Here is a 23,653-nt window from a genome sequence, read left to right on the forward strand (position 1 = left end):
AGGTTAAGATATTTAAACAGAGCGCCACCTGATCCCGGGGTTTGATTTGTATGCTTAATTAGTTCCCGAACATATGGTTCAGAGCTTCTTATAAAAACAGGGTAATGACTCGAGGTATATTTGGGTATTAGATTGAACGATGTTAAAGGGACATTCAGACCCATCTCAAAGCCCTTAACCTGCCCTTGATCTGTGCTGGGAGCTTTTGCTGACATCTGTTTCAAAGAGATATCAAAAAACTTTCCAGTGGCCTCATGATAAAACAAAACTCCATGCGGTGACAGATATCAGGCATTAAAACGCTCAGATTCCGCTGCCTGAGGAATGTGTGCCCCTGGATTCCCAGCGGGGGTGGGCCAGGGGCTCCCGCCGAGACCCAGACACTCTGAGAACCAGTGGGAGCACTGGCCGCGCCCAGAACCGGAGGGAACAGAGGGGTCACAGATGTCCCCAGGCCTCTGTTCTTTGTACTCCAGTCCCTGATAATGCGCCAGGGCTCCTGCATGTGGGACAGGATTCAGGTCTCACGGAGTCACCTCCCCAGCTGCCCTGCACCCGGTCTCCCGTCCCCACCCCAGGAAGGCACTTTAGGAGACTCCCTAGCAGGATGAGGTAATGCACCGACTGACCCCCACCTCCTGGGCTGGTTGTGGGACACACACACTCCCATGTCCCCAAGGAGGAGGTGCAGTGTGTGTGTGTGTGTGTGTGTGTGTGTGTGTGTGTGTGTGAACGTACCCGGTCAGCATACCACAGCGTCCAGTCAGGCCCTGTCCCTGACCTGGGCTCAGGTTTCCGCCCTGGGTCCCTCCCACATACACACTCTGGTCAGCTGTGCATGTGAACGTTTGGGTCACTCATTGGAACCTGCTACCCGTTAGACAGACGTCGAGGGTCACTAAACAGGCCTCGAGAGACCCGCACCTGCCATGAGAAAGGAAGGGCTGGCCAGTGCGGCCCTGCCCCCAGGAGCTGCCCACCCAAGGAGGGAGCTGACTGGACACAGGCAGGGAGTGGGGCGCGCTCCACGCAGGACACAGGGAAGAGGGCACTTCCGGTGGAGGAAACAGGTCAACTTCCCCGGAGACACTGATCCCCGCCCCGGGCTCGGAATGACAGCCCCACCTGGACAGTGGCATCTGAGGGTCACCCCAGGGAGGGAACAACGTGGCAAGTTCTCCAGGAAGGAAACCACGGTGTGATCCAGACACAGCAAGTGGATTCCAGGTTACAAACAGCACCCACAGCTCCCCTCGTGGGGTCCGCAAGCATCCTTGTGAAGTTGACGAGGCAGGTATAATCTTTTCCATTCTAGAAATAAGAAATCCACGGTGCACAGAGATTGTACGCATTTCCCAAGGCTTCACGGCTCAGTGCAGTGAAACCCAGTTTCAAGCACTGGCTTGGACTTTCCCAGGCCCACAGAAGACTGAGATGCTAAGACAAAGGTCAGATTACAAAGGGTCTTAAATAAAGACTGGGGAGGTGGCTATTTCCTCTGCAGTCCCTGAGATCCATGGAGGACTTTGAGCAGGTCTGCAAGATCCATCAGGCAATTGCGAACAGGAGAAGCTGGAGGACTGGGCAGGGATGAAGGAAGCAGCTGTGTTTAGTCTCTGAGGTTGTCAGAACCCCACTGGGCCAACAGGGAAAATAGTGGACTTGGGAAAGGGGAGGAAGAGTCCTACCACGCAGAGGGCAGAGAGGAGGTTCAGAGAACCATTGTGGCTCTGTTCCTGGGGTCTGGCCCTGATTCCTCCCAAGGCCCACTGAGGCATCAGCATCAAAATAAGCACCGCCCTGTGCCAGGTGCTTGCACGTGTATTACTGCAATTGGTCCAGGGAAGTGGCTATTCTCATCCCCATTTTAAAGATCAGCAAACTGAGGCACAAAGTGGCTTATGAGCTTGATCATGGTTTCCCAGGGAAGAAATGGTCTAAACTGGAAACTCCTGACCCCTGCCCACAGCCACCGCCATCCGGTCCCACACTTCACTCGGCTGGCCAGGGCGGGCGGATGCCATCACAGCGCATGGCAGAGCAGCCGCTGGCTGCAGAACCATCCCCAATCTCGCCCAAAGCTACCTTTCTCTTTCTTCCCGCCCCTGGGCCCCAGAAGGGTCCTGTTTCAGCAGCCAGCAAGCAGGAGGCCAGATCTGGACTATGATAGAGGCAGGGAGAGAGTCCCGGGAGCTGGAGACCCATCCTGAGGCGTCGCAGCAGGAGACCTCCAAACCAGGCCAAGCCGAGTGGGGCGAAGATCAAAGCCAGCAGCGGATGGCGGAGCAACAAGGAACAGAAGTGCGCAGGACCCGGCTGCTCCCGCGTTCCCACGTTCTGGGCTGACAGGCGGGGCCTCTCTGGAGGCCCAAGGCGGAGGCCTGGGGCTCCAGCCGCCAGGACCGCCCCCATCCCGTGCCAGGGCCTGGGGGCCAAAGGCACAGGGGTGGAGAAGATGCCTGGGAATGGATGACTCCCCCACCCGGCCGGCCGCAGCGGCCTCTCCTCCCAGGAGGCCACAGACCTCCCGCGCATGCTCTCTGGTGTTCTGCTTGCCCTTCCCGGGCGGCCGAGGGCCCTGTGGCTCCTCTGCTACCTCCCTGCTGGCTCTGAGCGCAGCACCATCCACACCACAGGAATTCCAGAAATGCTCGAGACCCTGCTGAGGGAGACACACGTCCTCTGTATGTCCCTAGACGCACTCAGTGGGGACATCTCCTGAGAGGCAGGTACACAGCCTGGGAAGGGCACCGTCCAGGGAGCCCGGCCCAGGGTTCTGCCCTGGCTTTGCCACTGACGTCCTGAGAGCTGCAAGACAGACTGCAGCACCTCCGTTCAGCCTCCACAGCCCTAAAGAAAAGCTAGTCGTCCTACGGTACCCGCCACGTTCTGACCTGCCAGGTCTAGGCTTAAATCCGGCCTCCTGACTCTTCGCTTGCCCCTCAAAAGACGATCGTTTGCAGGGGTTGCTCGAGGGCTTGCCCATCACCCCTTGGTCATCCTTAGCTCTAGGGTCACCTCCTCCAGGCAGTCTTCCCTGACCACCTGCTCCAGCAGCTCCCTCCTCTCTCCCTACTAGTCAGCCAGGGCACTCTGTGTGTTGCCTCCATCTGACCTTTTCTTGTTGGTTGGTAGTCATTTCCTCAGATAGGATATAAATTGTGGAACAGCATGGAATCTGCCTGCATGGGTCTCAGCTGCTCCTTGCTCTGTCTCCAGAACCCAGGATACAGCCGTAACAAAGTAGGTGCTCAACCAACACTTGTTGAATGAATAAGTGAACCATGAGCACGTTTCTGCCAATAGATGCTCTTTAATATCTGTGGTTCTAGTGGCCACCCAGAAGTCCAAGGTGTGGGTGGGTGTATTAAAATACATCAAACCAGCACCCTAATGTGGGATGTTTATATAGTGACCATTTAGTAAGTGCCTAAGAAGGTCATTTTTGTGTCCCTATGGACTGTCTTTCTCCTGCAGCAAGTGCATTGGCTCCAAAGGAGCAGGGACCAAGATGACATTCAATTATTTCGCTTCTCCCTACGGTTGGGTTCTGCAGTTTGGAAGCGTCTGTCCGAGGATTCATCGTGTGCTAACAGCTTTGAGATTGCAAGAAGTAAATTCTGGCTGCGGTGCTGCCATCTGGGCAGCTCTGACCCCTTGGGAGAATTCCCATCGCTGTGTCCAGCTGATGTCATTTCAGATCACTGCAAAGGAATGTGACGTGTCAGGAATCTCGAGTGATCCTGCTGGGAGGGACTCTACCATCTCCATTAGACTCAGAAATTGCAAAAATGCTCGAGAATCTACAGAACAATCTCAACCAACCCTGAGCTCTGGACTGATACACCCTTAGCTGGAAGTTCAAGATCAAAGCTGGTTCCTTCTGGCATCTCCGAGGGGGAATCTGCCCTACCTGCCTCCCCTAGCAGCTGGTGAGCGTTGGCCGTCCTTGGTGTTGCTGGTCTGGTAGCTCCATTGTTCCAATTTCTGCCTCCCTGGTCACAAGGCATCTTCCTCTGTCTCTATGTGTCCTTACTTGCAAATTCTCATCCCTTTAGAAGGACCTGAGTCATCGGGGTCTATCCTAATGATCTCGTGGCAACTAGGTTACATCTTCAAAAGTCCTACTTCCAAACAAGGTCACATCCACAGGTTCTGGTGGACAGAATTTTGGGGGAGACTCTGTTGGCTGTAATAGCAAGTTCCCCTCCAGCTGAGATTCTAGAGCCTAAGACCCTTGGGACAGAAGGGGCACGTTCCAGTCTGCAGGAGATAGGTCTGCCTCCCTTGGCCAGTGATTTAGGCCACTATCATAGACTCTGAAGAGTTTGGTTTGAAGGACACCCATAGAGGGAACCCACCCGCCATCTTCTCACTTATAGCTAAAAACATGGAATTCCAGGGAAGTTATTTTCCTGAGTTGTGCAGTTGGTGAGTGGCAGAGTCAGTTCCAGCCAGCCCTTGATTCTCTGGTGCCTGTCATAACACAGTTGTTGGCCTTAAGTACTTAATTCTAATAAGGGTGGTTGAACACACCTATGGGTGCCTCGCAGGGATCAGGTCCTTCCATCAGGGACACCGCAAGTTTTTAAAAAAAAATCATGTTATTATTTGATATAGGTGTGTTTGCAACCTTATGAAAAGTGAGAATGAAAGTATCTTTAGAAAATTGTGAATTTCTTATTATTATAACAGGTATCATGGTAACACCCCTGTTACCAGCCAAAGGAGGATCCTCTTAAAAATGGCTTTATCCAGAAAGTCACAGAGTACACTGTTCATCCAGATAGAGTGTCAGTCGGTGGTGAACCCGGAGGTGGGCAACCGCCATCACCTCAGAGGGAAGCCCCCTGCCATAAGCTGTCACCTTCCCCACCAGCCCTGAGTGGCCACTGATCTGCTTTGTATCTCTATGGAGTTGTCTATTCTAGATCTTTCATCTAAACGGAACAGGATGGTATGTGGCCTTTGGTGTCTGGCTTCTTTGGTTTAATGTAATGCTTTCTGGGGTGTGTCCCTACATCACTGGGTGAATAAAATCTCATCGTATGGACATCCCACATTCCCTGTCCACATGTCCTTGGTGGGCACTCAGGAGATCATGTGTTCTTCATACTATGTGTCAGTCCCTATTCTAAGTGCTTCCCTCATTTAATCCTCATGACAAACTTGTAAGGTAGGTGCGGTGATTACTCCTATTTACCAAGAAGAACACTGAAGCACAGAGAGGTCTTCTAATTTGCCCAAGGTCCCACGGCTAGTGAGTATTTGCTTAGCTCCTGAGTTTGATTGTGACTCTCAGTACCAGAGGGGGGCGACTCATCCACACTTCAGTCCACTCATTATTCCCAAATGGAATCCAAAATGGCACAAGGACCTCTCGTCATCACCTACCCCTTCAATCTGGCTCCTTCTCTGAGCTGTCCAATCACCCCCTCAGTCAGGAACGTTCCAGAAAACCACTCCTGCCATAGAGACAGACATCTTTATTCAACAAATGATGTTTGGTCTGCAAGACCCTTTAAGGGGTTCTATTTGATCCCTGTAAAATCCTTCATCCTTTAGGACCTTACTAACTCAATACCTGTGCTCTTTTCAAGAGACTGGGCTGGGCTAGTGTGGGACTCGTTTGGCACACTTTTGTTCATAGAAAATGAAAATTCAGAGTATAAACGGGATTGTAGAGATCAGACTTCAACACCACGTTCCCAAGCCTCCTCAGGGATGGCAGAAACGGCAGGAGCCACTTGGGCTCCCAGGCACCGCGAGGACGATCCCCAAACTCACATCTGAGCTTCAAGCAGGTCCGCTCCCACCCACGGCAACCTGGCCAAGCAGGACAGTGAGCTGACCACCAACACCTCCTTTCTCAAGGTGCTCTTCAGTCTCACCCTCTGGCTTCCAGGACCAGAGCCCTGGTTCACAGTGTCCCTTCTCCTGTGAAAAGCCTTTTTGTTCTGCCATTCAGACGTTCAGGGAGCAAGCCCAAGTCCCCCTGAGCTGCCCCAGGCTAAGGAGCAGTGACCATCAGGTCCCAGACGGGGTCAGCAGGAAAGGGGCTGGAGAGGGAAATCTGGACGTGGAGACGCCCTCTTCCTTTCTCAGAACCCTGTTGTTCTTTCCACGGAGAGACCGACACTGCCCGGCAGAAAAGTCAGGAGCGGCTATAAGCCCTCAATCCTTAAGCCTATTGAGTCTCGGTTGCCTTTGATCCTGGCATTTCCTGTGGTCAGGCGATTGAGGGAGTGGGGAGTGTCTGCCGACCCCAGAGTTTCCCTCAGTAAAATCTTCCATTTCTTTCTAGAATCTTGGACCCTGGGCTGTACTGTTATGGGCTCAGGCCCCCCGCCCCATCTTGGTGTGGGGATTAATTACTTTAAAATAACAAAGAGACTTCAGTCTTCTGCATTCTTCCAGGAGAAAGATTTTACCAGGTCTGCAAGTAGTTCCAGTGCCTTTCTACTGGGAAAGGGAGCAGAGACCCAGCAAAACCCAGAGGTTTACAAGCACTGCGCCTGACTCGGTCCCAGCTCACTGGCGTAGATGCCACAGAAAGAGGGTGGGAAAGGAAAGGGAGGCTTGGAGTCACTTACTTCCTACCTGGTTTTGTAGCCAACTTCTCCCCTGGGGCTCCCATTTCTCCCTCTATGAGATGAAACATTTGACCAAAAGACACTGCTTCCGGCTTTCAGCTCAGGTGCTAATTCTGACCTGTTGGTTGAGGCCACCCAGAGGGCTGGGCTGAGAAGAGTGGAGGGCTAGCTGGGATCAATTAGTAATGTCTGCTCTGAGCTAAAGAGAGGGAGAAGGGGCACATTTGCCGGCCATGTACATTTATCTTGTATGATTTTATAATTTCTCTTGCTTTGGCTGCTTTCTGTGCCTTCTCTGAGGACCCATTCACCAGGAAGTGACTATGGTGTTTGAAGGGACGGGTCTCATAAGTTACAGACCACCAAGGCTACGGGAGGCTAGCTCTCCTGCAGACCAGAAATAAGCCTAAAAGAGAGGCATTCTCTGGTCAACACTGAACTGAAACCCACAGATCAGAAAGCAGATAATGTAGATGACCCCTTCCTGAGCTCCACACCATGAGCCTGGTGTAGGTGGAGGACAGAGAAAGCAAAATACCATCCAAATAAAGCGAAAGAACTTTGGAGCAGAGGCACACTGGGAATGGGGCAGTCTCCCTGGCTGGATAGTGATGATGATAACAGTGGAGTTATCACCCCCACGGCAAGGACATTGGAACCAGGTGGTGAGATAATCATCCAGAGCTCAGTGTAGTGCGTGGCACCCAGTGATCATGGCTAACCCAAGCCCTCCAGCCTTCTGGCATTACTCTCTGGGCCCTCTCCAGTGGCATTGGGCCTGAGAATATTAAATCCACTCTGAAGCCAGCCCTCCCATCAGCAGGGCGGGAGCCTGCTATCTCACCACCAAGGCCCCATGATCCCCGGTTCCAATAACATGATTAGTCATTTTTCATTCCTAAGATATCTACCCATGGGTGGGTGCGTGTGCGAGTGTGTATGTGCCTTTCCGAGAAGAGGGAAAATCCATATTCTCTCTCTTCTGACTGAATTAATCAAATAAATCTTCGGGAAGGGGCTGCTAAATGAATCACAGATGGCTCTGTCCTTTTGCAGGTTGCAGAACGCACCCGTTACAGTTCTTTTAATTTATCAGAGGAAAAAAGATGCCCTCGCGTGCCCTTCCCTCCTGCAATAATAATCAGAACCAGCCTATTTTCCAAGGGTCCGAGACTCATTTTCCAAAAATGTGTATCAATAGATGGAACAGCGGGAAGATTATTTTGCCAAGCTCCAGCCCCCAGCCCAGCAAAGGTGCCCTGGCTAGGGAGAGCATTTATAAAACCACATTTAATAAAAGAGAGTGTTATATTAAGTATGTTTGCTAGTGTATTTAAGCATATGGTTTCCATATCAGGCAGAAAGATGGCAAACACATGCCTTACCTTCATTCTAACCTTTCAAGAGACGTCCTTGCTAGCGGGTGGCGGGAGGGGAGGATTCAGGGTAGATGTGACTGTGTTGCTGTGTTTTGCTTTTTACAACTCACGTGGAAAAGCACAGAGGAATGTTCAGAAAACATGTGGAGACTCTGCTTTTCCTACGTATGTAATTAGCCCACAAACTTGACTCGTTTCCTTTCTGCAACTGTCCCAGCTGCGTCCCCGCCCCATGCAGTGCTACCTGGCCTCCTCCAGGCAGGAGCCGCTGGCCAACTTGAGAACTTGAATCAGCTTGAACTGCAAAAAACTCCAGCTCCTGGATCTTGAACACGAACCCTGCAGTAAAAGCAAGAGCCCGTGTCCTCCGAAGCCGCCGCTTAGCAGTAAGCCACCCAACGACAGGCCCGAACCGAGATCCCCTTTTGGCGCTTAGGCTGAATATCGCAGGTTTTATCTGTTTCCAGTAGGTTAGAGACAGTTGGCTGTGGTCCTACCGTCACGGGGTCCCTGGAACAGCAGCTAGGAGAGACCTCCGCCATAAAACAACATAAACAACCCCCCGTCCTGAGACCATCCCAGGACCCAACAGGCTGAGCTGGGAAAGGGGTTGGCCCACCCCCCACCCCAACCCCGGCAGATTTGCTGAGCGAGTTATAAATCTACTGGTACCATTTCTTTTTCGTCACTTGCCTAATCCTGTGCCCTTCGTTTCATGTGCTGTAATTATTAACATCTGCTTTCTGAGCCGGGCCGCATGGAGCCTGCAAAGGCAGGCCCAGGTCCAGAACAATGGTGACAGCTGTTTCATTTAGCTCAGGGCCAGCACTTCCTGTTCAGTCTACATCTGCCCTTCTGTGTCCAATTTCTGTTTCGGGGTTTTGTGTTTTGTTTTCTGAGTTTTTTTTGTTTTTTTTTTTTTTTTTTTCCCTTCATCTGACCTTGCTATATGTTTAAGGAGAATTTCTAACTTAGCGCTCCAGCAGGTATTTCTAACACATATGCTCACTGGATTGACGAAGGCCAGAGAGAAATGGGAGAAAGCCGGGAGTGTCTCCCACAGCTCCCGCGACGGAGGGCTGGGCAGAGGGGCGGGCTGCCCAGACCCGGGTACCAGGCTGCAAGGCTCAGAGGTGCGTGGGGACTCACGGATTCTCAGAACGCAGCCATAGGAAAGATGGGCTCAGCTTGTGTCCCACAGTCTGGGGCCACTGAGGGAGACTTGTGTCCCTGGCTGGCCACACACACACGGGGGCCCTTCTTTGGACATCTAACAAGCTTGTCAGATGGGGCAGCTTCACTGGCTCCAACGGAGTCACCAGCAAGTCAATCGATAAAATGATGGGGATGGGAAGAACCGAGGCTGTGACTAGGAGAATGGAGTCCTGCCTTGGATGACCTGCCTGGACCCTTAGCACACATGGCTGTGTGTTCATGTGTGACTGAAGAGGATGAAGCCAGCGTCCCACTCCTCCCTTCCACCCACCCCTTCTTGCCCAATTCCAGTTGATCCAAGCTCGGGGTCCCCAGCTCCACTTGCATACCCACGTCCACCTAGTACGGGAGACCCCCGAGCCCACACCAGTGCCAGGTTGGAGCCCACCCTTAGGCATTGCTGGATATTTATGACTGGTTAGGGACCAACCGGGTCTCCTACTGGATGAGAACTTGCAGGAAGGTACAAGTCTCCCATAGATGTGCAAAGTAGAGAAAGGAAGTCAGGGGACAGAGGCTTGGTGACTCAAGTGGGGACACACAGAAGCCATGGCTCTGCCTGTTCGAGGAGTGTCAGGCCTGGCGGAGGCTATGGAGCCCACTGCCTTTCCCCTTTATCCTTCTTACAGACGAAGGCCGTGGCACCAGGAGAAGCAGCCACTGGTGGGCAGCTGTGGCGTGGCCCCCGCGAGCCTTACGTGGAAAGGCGTGCCGAGGTGGTCTGTGCTGGCTCTCGGAGTCGCAGGCATTTTCTCCACTTGGGGTCCTAGCCCCTCTCTGCCCCCCCCCCCTTTTTTTTTTTTGGTGCTGGGGATTGAACCCAGGGCCTTGTGCATGCGAGCACTCTACCCACAGAGCTACATCCCCAGCTCCCTCTCTGCCCTTTCACGTGGCTCATGAAAATGAAACTGAGGACCTCACTCCCAGGTGGGAAGAGCCAGGCAGCCTGGGCAACCCCAGCAGCAGCTCTTGTACCCCAGGCCTCTCCTGAACCATTGCTCCTGGCTGCCAGGGGCAGCCAGACCCCAGCAGCTCCTGAGACAAGAGGCCATGCTGTCCTGGCACAGGGCTATAGGGGGTCCTGTCAGGTGGCCAAGGGCCCCTGTCTTCTTGAGTGTGGGCAAGCAAAAGGGAGAGAAGCCACTGAGAGGTGGTGTTCTGGAGGAGGCAGCCCCACCAGAGAAGACCTGCCATCTGCCCAACCTTACCTGTGCCTGAAGTGGGTCAGGCCACATGGAGGCCTCTTGGAATAGCTCTGGAATCCAAGGCCCTGAAACCATGGCCTCAGAGGAGCTAGTGGCCCCCATGGGCCTGGCCTGTGCCCCTCCACCTGCCGGAAGCCCCTCCGTGGCTGGCACTGCCTGTCTGGCCCGTCCCTGCCCCACTCACAGCCCCCCCCCCCCTTTCTCACTCACTCCTTTTCTTCCTAAAGTTAATTGCAACTTTTTTCTCAGCGCCCTGATCTGGATAAGCCACATCTCATTAGAAAAAGATTTAGCCAGAGCCAAAGCAGGCTGGAGAAGGAATCCCTAATCAACAGAGAAAAGATTTGGGTGTAATTGCTCTCTCCCGCCACTCTCAGCCCCCCTTCTTCCAATCTTTTTCTGCTCATTAATCTGAAAAGAAAGTCGCAGCCTAGTGTCTTAGTGTTCAAGTATCTGCCGCTGCAGAAAGCAAACCCACGCGCTGGGGGCTGTGGGGGGCTGCAGGAACCGTCTTGGCTGCTGGGGGAGGACTGGAGCACTTCGCTTGGGGGAGCAAAGCTCTTCCGGTTGTGGATGAGTGGTGGTGACGTGCTTTGGTTATTGGGATGTGTGTGTGTGTGTGTGTGTGTGTGTGGGTATGGCCCTGGCTATTGGTGCATGTATGAAGTGCTTTGGTTATTGGGGTGTGTGTGGGTGCTTTGGTGGAGGGGTGTGTGATGCAGGGCTTAGTTGGAATTCGTGTGTAGTTGTGGGTGTGGGGGGCTGGGACACGGGCGGGCGAAGTGGAGGTAGACCTGCTGCTGCTGTGTGGTGTGGTGTGGTTTGGCTGAGGGGTGCATGTGTAGCTTGCCCGAGTGAGAGCACGGGACATGCTCCGTTTGTTGGGTGCATGTGTGTTGCATGTACATGCACGAGCGAGCCCAGGCATGTTGCACACACATGCGTGAGCGAGCCCATGCAGGTTACATGTACACGTATGAATGGCTCCTTTGATGTTTTCTTTTTGCCTGATTTATTTCCTGACAGATGCTGAAAGGGTGAAACGTGGAAAATGAACTTAGGGACAAACAAGCCATCTCTCCCGGGGGACCTGGATCTTCTAACACTGCACAGTAGAATGGCCCTACGTTTCCCCGTGCTTTCTTCAGAATTTGGACATTTTCCACAGCGATCGTTTGTGATGGGTGTGAGAGGTTAACGTTTATTTTTAATTGAAGGAGTAATACATCCTCAAAAAGCAGTAATACACACTTCTAGTAAAATGTAAATACTAGGAACTGGATAATGGAAAATCAACCTCTTGGGCACCCTGTCCCGGCTCACCTCCCTGTCACCCCTTACCCATGCTGCATCCGCCTTTCAAATGCAAGGCATACATATGGCGCCATGTTGGTTCGTGTTATATAGTAACCTGGACTTCCTTTTTTAACTTAACGATGTTTTTCAAATTGTTCTCTATCAGCATAGCTTTTTATTAGTGCTGTGCTTTTAACTCACAAAATGAGTTAATTGAAAAAAATAATAGGATGCCTCTATCCTGGACAGGCTAAAGTACTGGGGAACCAGCTTGCTCCCCAGTAAAATATAATAATGGTAGCCTGGCATGATGCTAAGCCTCACATTTATTGCCTCATTTAATGCTCAGAAAACCCCAGCAAGGAGGCAGAGGAGGACCAATGTTAAGAGAGGTACTGGCTAAATTCACATAGTGAGTGGAAGAGCCAGGATTTGAACCCTGGGCCATCTGAAATGCAGAGTTCCTGCTCCAGCCACTGCCTTCCAGAAAAAAGGAGGTACCATCTGGGGGCTTGGGGTGAAGGGAGAGTGAAGGTCTCTGCCATCCCCAGATGTGCTGGAGGGCCTGAGCCCTGCGTCTGAGCAGGCCCACCACCTTTCCCACCTGGTCCCAGTCTAGTCTTACAGGGGCCCTCCTGGTCCTCATTGGTCCTCCAGGACCCCAGCACCACTGGCCTGACCTTGGCCCTTTCCAGGAGGCCCAGGGACTGCTGCGGTCAGGAGAAGCCAGGCAACACTGGCTTCCAACTCTGGTCCCAACCCCTGGAGGCGGAAGCCTGGCTTGGGCCCTTTTATGTCTTTCTGAGCACAGCCCATGCACGATTGCAGCCCTTCCACCTAATAATTATCAAATGTAAGTAATGGCCACAGAGGTGGGGCTCCCTTGTAATGAGGGTGTTTCTGTTCAGGCCACAGATTGAGCAGGGTGTGCTGAGGGGACCTTCTGAGCTGGTTTACTGTCCAGGTCATATGGTGCCCAGAGCCCTGGCTCAGGGACCCCCAGGGCCACCCATCCTCGGGGGGGACCTGGCTTCTCCCGCCATCCCATCACCTCCCAGGCCTTCCCACCACCCGGTATCTCACTCTGTTGGGCTCGTTACAAGAACTCCTGCCGCAGTGAGACGAAGGACGAGATGGACGTTGGCAGGGAAAACACAAGTCCCGTCAGTGACACCGGGTGAGAGTAACTTGGGCAGGGAAGGTTTCCAAAGGCAGCCCAGTGACCTGAGGCCAGAGAAGGGCCTTGAACAGGACTTTCCAAAATGGTAGCCACTGGCCACATGTGCCTGTGGAGCATTCCAAACGTGGCTAGTGCAAATCTAGATGTGCTGTTGGTGCAAAATACACACCGGATCGTGAACACTTGATGCGAAATTAAAACATAAGGATCTCACTACAGCTGCCTATCGACCAGATGTTGGCCTGCTGATATTTTGAAGATAGTGAGTTAAGTGAAACAAGTTATGAAAATTAAAGGTGGTGAGTGTGTGCGGGTGTGTCGATTCACCTCTTTTTACCTCTTTTTGATGTGGCCACTAGAAAATTTAAAATAACACAGGCGGCCTGCATCTGTGGCTCCTGCTTGCGCTGGCAGCACTGGCCTGGCATCCAAGGTATCCTTAAGAGAATAGCGTTATTTCCTTTTTCCCAATGGACGAACCAGCTTGCAGGTTGACTGGCCAGACCAGGGACCCCAGCTGCAGAAGTCACAATTCACATCATGAGAGACCGGTGATTCTAGCGGGACCTTCTATTAGTTGACAAAACTCTTAAAGCAGGAGAAAAATGGTTGTTTTCACAAATCTTGCAGAAGAATCTAGTGTCAGCAGGGACTGATGCAAATATAGAAGGCAAAATAAATGCCTGTGGTTACCTCGCAACTCTAATGGGGGATGCAAAGCTCAGGATGCTGCTTTGTGTGTCCAGGGCCTCGTTTTCTCTATCTGTCACAGAGGCGGCTGGACTAGATAGTCCCTGAGGTTGACAGGATCTGTGGTGCATCCACTCAGCAAATTCTTTCTTCCCAATGGTTGACAGTGAACTGCAAAGCAACCGGCAGTGTCCCTGGGTGAGTGATGACCTCTCCTCGGCCACCTGCAACATGAAGATGAGCAGAATGTGGACTTGGGCAGTTGCGGGAGAATGAGCACAATAATGCTGGTGGTGACCCCGCCCCCCGCCCCACCAAGAAGCGCTCTGTAAATTCTGGCTCCTGTCCTCACTGTAGGAGTAACTAGGCTGACCCACTGGAAGGATGGTTTGAGGTCAGTAGACTCAGATTCTTGAGCAGTCCCTGCCTTAGAACCTCACCCTAACCTGACATTCAGATGTTCAAGGCAGTTTCACCTTGAACTTGGGTTTTGAAGGGCCCATGATCAACTGTAACTCAATTCCTGATTGAATGGAAAGCGGGTGTGTTGGCGGGCACCCAGAGGGAGACTTGAAGTTCCTATGACAAGCATCTTCTGGTGTGTTGGGAGTATGACTAGAAGCTTCACAGCCCAGGGATGGGTTAGGGACTGACTTCTGTCCCTTGGGATGGGAGTAGCAAACCATATCACTTTCCATCATTTGGAGAAGTGACACAGATCCATGACCACAGTCCATCTCCACTGTGGGAAGAATGAGCTTATTTCTTTTCGACAGCAGTTTACATTTTTTACCCCAGGATTTTGGGTAAACAGCTTCCTGTGCTAGCTCACCAGCTCGCTTCCCACATTCAGCCTCTCAACACGGGGAAGAGTCTGGGTTAGGAGAAAGTCCAACCAACGAGGTTCTGGTTCTCTTCTTGGGGAAAACCTTGAGCCCTGGGCTATCTGGTGTGTGTCGGCTGCCATCTGCTGGGCAATTCCGGGAAGGCATGGTCTCCGGGCTGGCAGACTGATTCTCCAGGGATGAAGAGCCTCCTTCAACTCAGCCACCAACTACTGATTGAAAAGGAACTGTGCATCCGTGTATCCTGGGCGCTTGGGATTTATCACTGACAATTATCAGACAAATATCAGACAAATTATCCCTATTCTTCTGCATTATATTCTTGCAGAGCGATAAGTATATGGAAAAAAATAAAAAGTAGAACATGCAAAGGTTTTGGAAGTGCTGGGGGCAGGGCAAAGGTGAGTTAAGTAGTTCTCAGGGTCAGCTTCACTAAGAAGATGACCTTTGGGCGATGACTTGAAGGAACGGAGGGGATTTGCCTTGGAAGGAGAGTCACCAGCAGAGAGAGTGAAGTGCCAAGGCCTGAGATCAACATGGGCTCCCTGCCTCAGAGAATGCCAGGGAAGCGGCGTGGCTGGAGGGAGGAAGCCAGAGAGGAGGAGTCCAGGAGGCGACTGGAGAGAAGAGGAAGGCCAGAGAGTGGGGTCTCTTGGGCCACGTTTAAGAACCTGGCTGGACCCATCTTCTCTGGCTGCCATCACAAACGCCACAGGCTGGTGACTGAAACAGCAGAATTCCTTCCTCAGTTCCAGAGGCTGGACTCCAAGATCGGGGCCGACGGGCGTCTGGGGAGCGCTCTTCCCAACCTGCAGGCCGCGGCCCTCTCGCTGTGCGTTTCCTCAGCGCGCACATCTTGGGGGGAACACACGAACGTGCAGTCCGCAGCATTGGTTTTTGCTTCAGGGATGCGGTTCCAGAGAAGGAAGAGAGAGACGACAGCGCCGGGACGTCTGGAAAACTCCATGTCAGGAAGACGGGCCCTCTGGCAGTCACTTCATTCACTGAATGCGTAAATAAAATGGGGAAACTGAGTCAAGCCATATGTGCTGAAGGTGTCGTGAGGGCGGGTGTGAATGGGGCGCGTTACACACTGATGACGGGTGTGTGCTGAGCAAACCGTGGCGTTGTTCTGTGGCCAGCGGTGGCCCCTGCCAGCAACCTGCACCCAGCATACCTGCCTGAGCACCAGCTTCCGAGGACCTGCAGCCTCCAGCCAATGCCCTGCCTCTCCTTTGCCCACACCTCTGCTGGGGCCCGGGCCCCAGGCCCTGTCCTCTGCCTCCACAGGCAGCTCCCCCTTCCTCAGTCTCTCCTGCTCCTGGCACTTCCCACAATCCATCCTTCTCAGGACTGGAGCCAGGCCTCCACCTGGGCCCCCACGGAGGCAGCAGGGTTGGGGAGACCTGTAATGGCCCTGACTGCCATGGGGTGACCATCTGCTAGTTCGCCGGACACCTGATTATACTGGCCCTGCCACTTCTACCCCATCTCTCAGCTTCCACCTGAATGGGAAGGTCACTACCCAACTCATGAGTAATTGTGGGGAATAAAGAAATCCATTACTCATGTCTTTGATATTTACTGAGCACCTATTATGTGCCAGGTGCCAGTGTGTGTGCTAGAAATACTAGTTGAATGTTATGTTGACTGGCATACCATGTTGAATTTTCAAAAGCAGGTGTTCAGTCTTCTAAAGTACATATTCCATATGCTCCTGGTTGTTAAAATTCTGTGTGTGAGTGTGTGTGTGTACACACAGGCCTTACACCTACATTAAAAGAATGGAAGAGAAGTTGCTAAGAGATAGATACTATATAATGCCACTTATGTTCCTTTAAAGGATGCATGTAATGATATACAAATTATACTTGAACATATATCTGAGTAGTAATACTATTAAAACCTGGAACAGAAAGATACACTCTAACAACTTCATGCTAATGTTCGCAGTGGAAGGAGGCATTAACTCTATCCACAACATTCCATTTCTCTTTAAGAAATAAACGGAGACAAATATGGTAAAATGTTAACTTGCCTTGATTTCTTAGACATGCCATTTTATTTACTAAATCCACATTGCTGGATTCACAGTGCTAATATTTGGTGGAGGATTTTTGCACCTAGGTTCATGAGAGATGTTGGGTAGTGGTTCTCTTGTATTTTGGAATCAGGGTGACGGTAGTTTCAAAAATGAGTTGGGAAATGTCCCTTCCTCTTCTATTTTCTAGAAAAAGTAGTGTAAAATTAGTACTGATTTTTTTAAATGTCTGGAAGAGTCCTCCAGTAAAACCATCTTGGAAGCTTATTAAATTACAAACTCTGCCTGTATAATGGTTATAGGACAATTCAGATAGTCTGTTTCATCTTGGTTGGATTTAGGTAATTTGTGGTGTTTGAGGAATTGGCCTATTTCTTTTAAGGTGTGTTGAATTTATGAGCATAAAGTTACTCAAAGTATCTGCTTATTATATTTTTAATGACAGCAGGATTTATAATGATATCCTTTGTCTAATTTCTGATACTGATAATGCATCTTCTCTTTTTTAACTTCTGTCAGTCTTCTAGAGATTTGTCAACTTCATTGAATTGTGTCTTTCTGTTCCATTGGTTTTTCTCTATCGATTTCCCACTTTTGATTTCATTGATTTCTGTTCCTATTTTTATTTCCCTTTTCTACTATCTTGACTGTAATTTTGTTCTTTTCATTCTAATTCTACTTTTTTGAGGTGAGAACTTTGATTGTTGATTGATTTCCCCTGCTGTAATGTTAGCAATTTTTATTGCTATGAATTTCCTTCTCAGTACTGCTTTAGCTGCACCTCAGAGTGTTATGTACTTCTGATTTCCTTTGATAGTCTCTCTTTGACCTATGAACTCTTCAATGGTATACTGTTAAATTTCTGAGTGTTTGGAGATTTTCTTATTGTCTTTCTGCCCACGGAATGTCAGTAGCCATCTTTGATGTTGTGTCCCCATGAGAACAGGACTGTCCATTTATTCTACTGTTACATCACTAAAACTGAGAACGGGACAAAAGTATGTGATCAATAAGTAAAGAGGAGCGAATGATTAAAATATTTAATTTAAAAATCAATAAAAAGAAAACTGCAGGTTGGAAGGTGGGGGGCGGAGGAACCTGAGGAAATTGATGGTAATTAACACTAGGTGGGGAAGTATGGAAGTATGGTTTCCTCTTATTTTCTTCTTATATTTTACAGTTTTCAAATTCTCTGCAATGAGCATACACTACTTTTATGATCAGGTAAAGGAATTCTAAAAGTGGGGATTGCTATTTATGATGATTTTCACTCTCTCCCTGGCAGGTGATATCAGAAATGGACCTGCTGAGAAAACTGAAGATGAGACAGGACCACAAAAGAGCCCTCCAGGAGGCCTCAGAGCTGAACTGCCCCAGAGCTTGGGTGGAGTAAGGACGCTGCTAGCCACTCTACGGCTTAGGCTTCCCAGATGACTGTGACAGTGACCTTATCATCGAGGGCCTGTGCATCCTGAACCACAGGGCCATCATCTCATCCTTTCTCTTCTCACTGTGCACAGCCCTTGAGAACCCACGAATGGAGTGAAACTTGTATCTTTCTAAGCCTACCCATCAAAATTACTCTCTGACATTTTGAGGAAGTATTATTGACATTCACTTTCAGGGTTCGAAAGATAACTAAAAATTAGGAGAGAACAGACAAGAGATATTGGGGGGGGTTGTTGTTCATTTGTTTAATCATAAATATAATCATATTTTACACCTTCAGTTCTAATCTTTTCATGTTTTTATTAGGTAAATTCTTTGGGAAAGTGATTGGATGAGACAATTGGGTGATAACCCCAGCTGGCCAGGATTACCACCCAAACAGTTCTTAGATATAGACATTTTCCAAAGATGGGTAAACATGCTTTTCTACTTTTGAAAATCATGGTAAGAACTTGGTTTTGATGTTTTGGGGGTTGTTCGTTTTGTTTGTTTTTTGCATTTTCATTCAACAGAGCAATTGCCTAGGTTGGGACATTTTTTTACTCCCTTTCCTATTTTGAGGTAAGGTGATTTCCTGCAAGGTCCAGGATTTCTTGAGGACCCAGACTTGAGAACGTTCGTAGGCCAGTGCCTGGGGTCAGTACAGGTACCATTTCTGGGTGTGCTCCACAAGTGGCAGAGCCGGGTGCATGGCACATGCCTGTAATCCCAGTGACTGGGGAGGCTGAGGCAGGAGGAGTTCAAAACCAGCCTCAACAACAGTGAGGTGCTAAGCAACTCAGTGAGACCCTGTCTCTAAATAAAATACAAAATAGGGCTGGTGATGTGGCTCCAGTGGTCAAGTGCCCCTAAGTTCAACACCCAGTGCCAAGAAGAAAATAAGTGGCAGAGAAGGGAGTGTCCTTGGATCCGAGCCAAAGGGATCAAGATTGATGAGCAGACCTATGTCAATCTATCCAAGACTTAAGAACAGCCACGGTCATGAGAATCTGGAAAATGATAACTTGATTGGGGACAGGGATGAAGAATACATTTCCCAGGGACAATTCAATTCCTATCAAACAAAACAGGCTATGGGAAAATCAGCCCAAAATAGAGTGTTGTGATGTAAACCACTCTATTTTTAAAATCTTCTGATTCCTGTAATTCCTGTACACCTCACTTTTTGTTACTATTGCTAATTCAATCAACTAAAATTGAGTATGTCAAAAGATATAGGTTAGTTTTTAATATAATGTTTATTGACAATTGTTATATTAAATTCAAGCATCAACCATTCCTTCACAACTCCCTGTGGAGACCACCCTCACCCACTATGGGAACTATTCCCCAGATAATTCTGCTCTCTGTTTTCTGAGCATGTAGGGATTTTGCCTTCCTGCTTATAAAAGGTGAGGCTGTGAACCTTTGGCCAAAGAAATGTATGAAGTGACTTATCTTACAGAAACTTCAGGCCAGCACATAATCTGCTGCGTCTTCTTCCTCTTCTTGTGGATGCAAATGTGTCCATGTTGCGGGTCTCAAAGCATTATGACTTGTAGATCTACAAGAGTTGGTGCTATGGACTGAATGTGGCTTGTTTCCTCCAAAACCCTTGTGAAATTTGGAGGTCATTGTGGTGGTGTTGGGAGGTGGGGCCTTTAAGGGTGATCAGGTGGTTAAGAGGGAGTCTCCACTTTCTCAAGAGTGGGTTAATTCTCATGAGGAAGTAGTTATCAGAAGAGTGCTAAAAGTGACTGGTTTCCTTGGCTTTTTCTCTCATCCTCTTTTACTATGAGATTCCTTCTGCCCTTCCACCATGTTATAATTCAGCACACCAACATGGTACCAGAAGCCAAGTCAATGCTGGTACCATGTTCTTGGACTTCCAGCCTCCAAAACCATGAAGCAAAATAAAATTCTTTCTTTTATCACTCACCAGTCTCACGTATTGTTATAGCAACAGAAAATGGACTAAGACAGATGGGTAGTATGGACAAGAAAAAACATTTCTTGTATAAAGCTATTGAGACCTACTAGGAGTTACTACAATATCACCTCTCCTTGCTGATGCTCACATGTGTGTGTGCATACACACGTACACTTGCCTCTTATACAAAGGAGGCACCCAAGGCCATGAAAAAATCCAAGGTAGGTGCAATTTCTGTCCCTGAAAAGCTTATGAGCTGCCTTGGCCAATGGCATCTCTGGACATTGTACCATGATGCCAATGACAGAAGAATGGATAGTGGGAGAGTAAAATGACCAGATGTCTACAGAGCTGCAAGGATTGAATCAGAGGGGTCCAGGATGGATGGAAGGGCATTCTGGGAGGCCAGGTGGCTCCTGGTGGCCCCTCCTGATCCATGCCTTACCTTCTCCACACTGCTCTCTGCCCCGTGCATGCCATATCCCAGGCTCCTTCCCTTCTGCCTCTTAGTTGGGTCCAGTCAGTGGGGACCTTGGCACAAGACTGCAGGGAAGGAGGAAGGTAAGGCTGGGATATCTCTTCCTTTGTCTCCCTCCTCATAGGGTCGCCTCAGGCCAGCTGCACTGCCTGGGCACCTCCAACGTCCCCGCTTCCCTTGATCCTCTCCTTCCAGATCCAGGAAACGCTCCTCCCCTTGGCCCTCAGGCCTGGGGTGGTAAGAGCCCCACAGTGAGTCACTGATCCCAGAACACAGCACCCTCCCCTCCGGCTCCCAGTCCCCTGTGCACACTCTTGTAAATGGTCCTCAAAGAACTCCCTCCATTTCCTGGTAGGTCCTCACTCATGGACCTTGCTGGGGAGTTGACACAGAGAAAGTGATCCTGCTCTAATGACAGGGTCAGCTGGTACAAGGGACAGGAAGCTTTAAGAAATGAATGATTAAATGGCCTTGCTTCTCCCTACCTAAACTGAAAGATTCTTCTCCAAAATCAAGGAAGCACTGGAGGCCAAGGGCTGGCCTCTGCACCTATGACTACTGGGTGGCCCTCAGGGGAGTGTTAGTCCCTCAAAGCCCTTTACAAGTCCTGGGGGCAGGAGCCAGCTGGACATCATGTCAATGCCAAGCCAAGGGGCTTTCCCCACCCTCTTTCCCTGGCAAAGCTGACACCAAAGGCCCAGCCTGTGTTCCACCTGAATCCCAGGGCAGGGGCTTAACTTCAAGGTGCTGAAGGAAAATTCTAACCTTCCTTTTGAGTTCCCACACCTGGCAGAGGGCTGTTTAGGAAGGCGGTAGCTTCTCTTTGCTCCCCCCCCCCACCTCTTTTGTCCTGTGGAAAATTCCCTGGATTCCTTCGTTTCTTGGTCGGTTTTCTAGGTGGAAGCCGCAGGAGACCTCCGGAGAGCTGGGTCTGGGCTTGTTCTAGGCCACGGCACCGCAGGCCCCCCACAAGGGCCCCCTCCTCACCTGCACCCTGCTCTGGGAAGGTGTGCTGGGAACAGGCTGGCACCTGGAGCCCCAGCCTGTCCCTGAAGCAGCTGAAAGAGCAGACACCAGGGTGCATTGCTGGGACCACAGGGATGGAGGCCCAGGGCAGGCACGCCAGGACATAAAGTCAGAGGAAGCGTAGGCGGCAACTGGGAAGATTTAGGCGTTCTTCAGCTGTCATCCGGTTTTAGTGTGCTGCCGTTGACATGTGTTTGTATTTTCTCCAGAGCAGGTAAGGTAGGAAGAACGAAGGCAGGCGGCCCCGCGGGCCAGCTCTGCGGAGGAGGGGGCGGATGCTCCGGAAGGCTGAGGATGCCGTCAGCTCCTCGGGCACCACAAGGTGCATGCCAGGGCCTGGGCTGGACCCGCAGAGGGGTGATAAAACTCTCTGCAGTATAACTCTCCTTAACAACAACTCCCATGGGATTTAAAACATGATTTTTCCAAAAAAGTAAATACCAATCAGTCAGCAGACAGCAGAATTTTCATTGTTATGATGAGGAAAACCAGGCTGTTGATCAGTGTTTGGCTGTTGACAGGTGATGGAGTTTGAAAAAAAAGGAGACGGGAGTCAAGCAGCAAAGAAGCGAGGGCCGGCCTCCCAGGGCAGCCTTGTCTGGGTTGACCCGACCTGTGGACGCACATTCTGGAAGGGGAGAAGTAGCAGTTTGCAGATGCTAGAGTTTCCTTTGGCAATGACCAAACTCTAGGTTCTGTGCAGCGGCCTCACGCTTTACGATGCACATGGCTACTCAAGATCTGGTGGAATGTAGACTGGAATTCCATAGATCCAGCCCGATTTTCTGCATTTTGAACAAGCACCTAGCTGAGGTCAATTTTACTGGGCCATGGAACACACTTGGAACCAGAGGATGCCACCTGTGCTCGGGGACACTGCCGCTCCCCTCCAAACTAATGGAGAACCAAAGCAGACGTAAATTACCCATTCAACAGCCTGGGAAGTTTGGTGTGAATGACCCCAGACTTGGCCTGATGACTGTGTGGCTGCTCAGAGAACTGCCTCCAATTCCTGCCCCAGCTCTCCCCTCCAAGAGTGAGCAAAGAGCCAGGTTGATCAGGATCAGTTGTCCCCAGGGAAGGGTATCTATTCTGCCTGGGGCCTCCCTGGCTGTCCACACACATGTGCACACATGATTGTGCAAATCACACAAATTCACACACCCATAGAATGCTTCTACTCACACACAAACATACATACACTACCACGCTAACACACACACACACACACACACACACACACACACTTCTGACAACCATATTTTTTGGTATGTTAATAGTGTGAATCTAGTGAAACAAAGTCATCGCACTCTCTATTTTGGAACTTAGGTTAGTTTGTCTTAGAGTTTAAAGCTGAAGACAACTTTGTTTCCCTAAATCCAGGTTCCAAAGGGGCCCTTTACTATGCATTTCTGTGCATTTTTAGAGCCCTTCCCTTGACACCCAAAACAGAGTCTGAAATGGTTCCGAATATTGATGATTTTTTTTAAAACAAAGATCCACTGTCCTTAAAGGTTGGGTCACTTTGCAACCAGTTCTTGCTTACCCTGAGTCGGGGGCTGCATTGCACACAGGGAGACTGTCGCATGAAGACAAGGCGGTGACCAGGCGAAGCTTCCACAAGCAACAGGAGGAGGCAAAGAACCTCATAAGGAAGCAACCCTGCTGACCTTGATTTCAAGCTTCAGCCTCTAGAACGGAGGCAATCTATTTCTGTTTAAACACTCATGTGAATCTTTGTTACAGCAGCGCTAGCAAACTGATACAGCGTTGACAGACAGTGGGAATTTGTACACAGAAAGCAAACTTGTTGCCAGTTGACATGAACAGAATCTGAGCAGCCCTATCACTCTCATGGCTGTCCCTTGAAAAGCTCTTAACATGAGGCAGCTGACCAGGGTGGAGAGGTGGGCTGCAGGGGGTGCCCAGGATGCCTGCAAAACCAGCTTGTCCCCTGCCTAATTGCAGATGATTGCCCTGGCTAGGGGGAGGAACAGAGGAGGAAAGCTTGGCCACATCCCTGCCTGCATCCCTGGCCAGGGTGGGTACTCCCTGCCAGCTGGCCAAGTTCCCCACCACATACCTGGCGGGGTGTCAGTAGGAAAACAGTGTGTGTTTATAGGGCTTTGTACTGAAGGGCGTTAGATCAATGCAAAGCTAATAAATTAGAGATAAGTGGGATTTGTTGATTTGCTGGTGGTTAGAACTGCAGGATCTAATGTCAGCAGGGGGTCCTTTCCATATGGCCCTGGGCTGGCTAGAGTGTGAGTCAAAGAGGGAAAAGTGCCTGTTGTAAGTTGAATTGTGTCCCCATTTAAAAAAAAAAAAAAAAAAAAAGAGGTTGAAG

The 23,653-nt window shown here is 50.2% G+C and overlaps 1 long non-coding RNA gene across 1 annotated transcript; it reads left to right on the forward strand.

Moving 5' to 3' along the window:
* Positions 1–1,576: 1,576 nt before the first annotated feature.
* LOC306659216 lies at positions 1,577–18,688 on the forward strand. The gene is made up of 3 exons (XR_013763244.1): positions 1,577–8,358; positions 11,419–11,655; positions 17,730–18,688. It is a non-coding gene; the product is annotated as an uncharacterized lncRNA (long non-coding RNA).
* Positions 18,689–23,653: the final 4,965 nt, after the last annotated feature.

The sequence above is a fragment of the Sciurus vulgaris genome (genome assembly GCF_902686455.1).
Source record: "Sciurus vulgaris genome assembly, chromosome: 4".
NCBI lineage: Eukaryota > Metazoa > Chordata > Mammalia > Rodentia > Sciuridae > Sciurus > Sciurus vulgaris.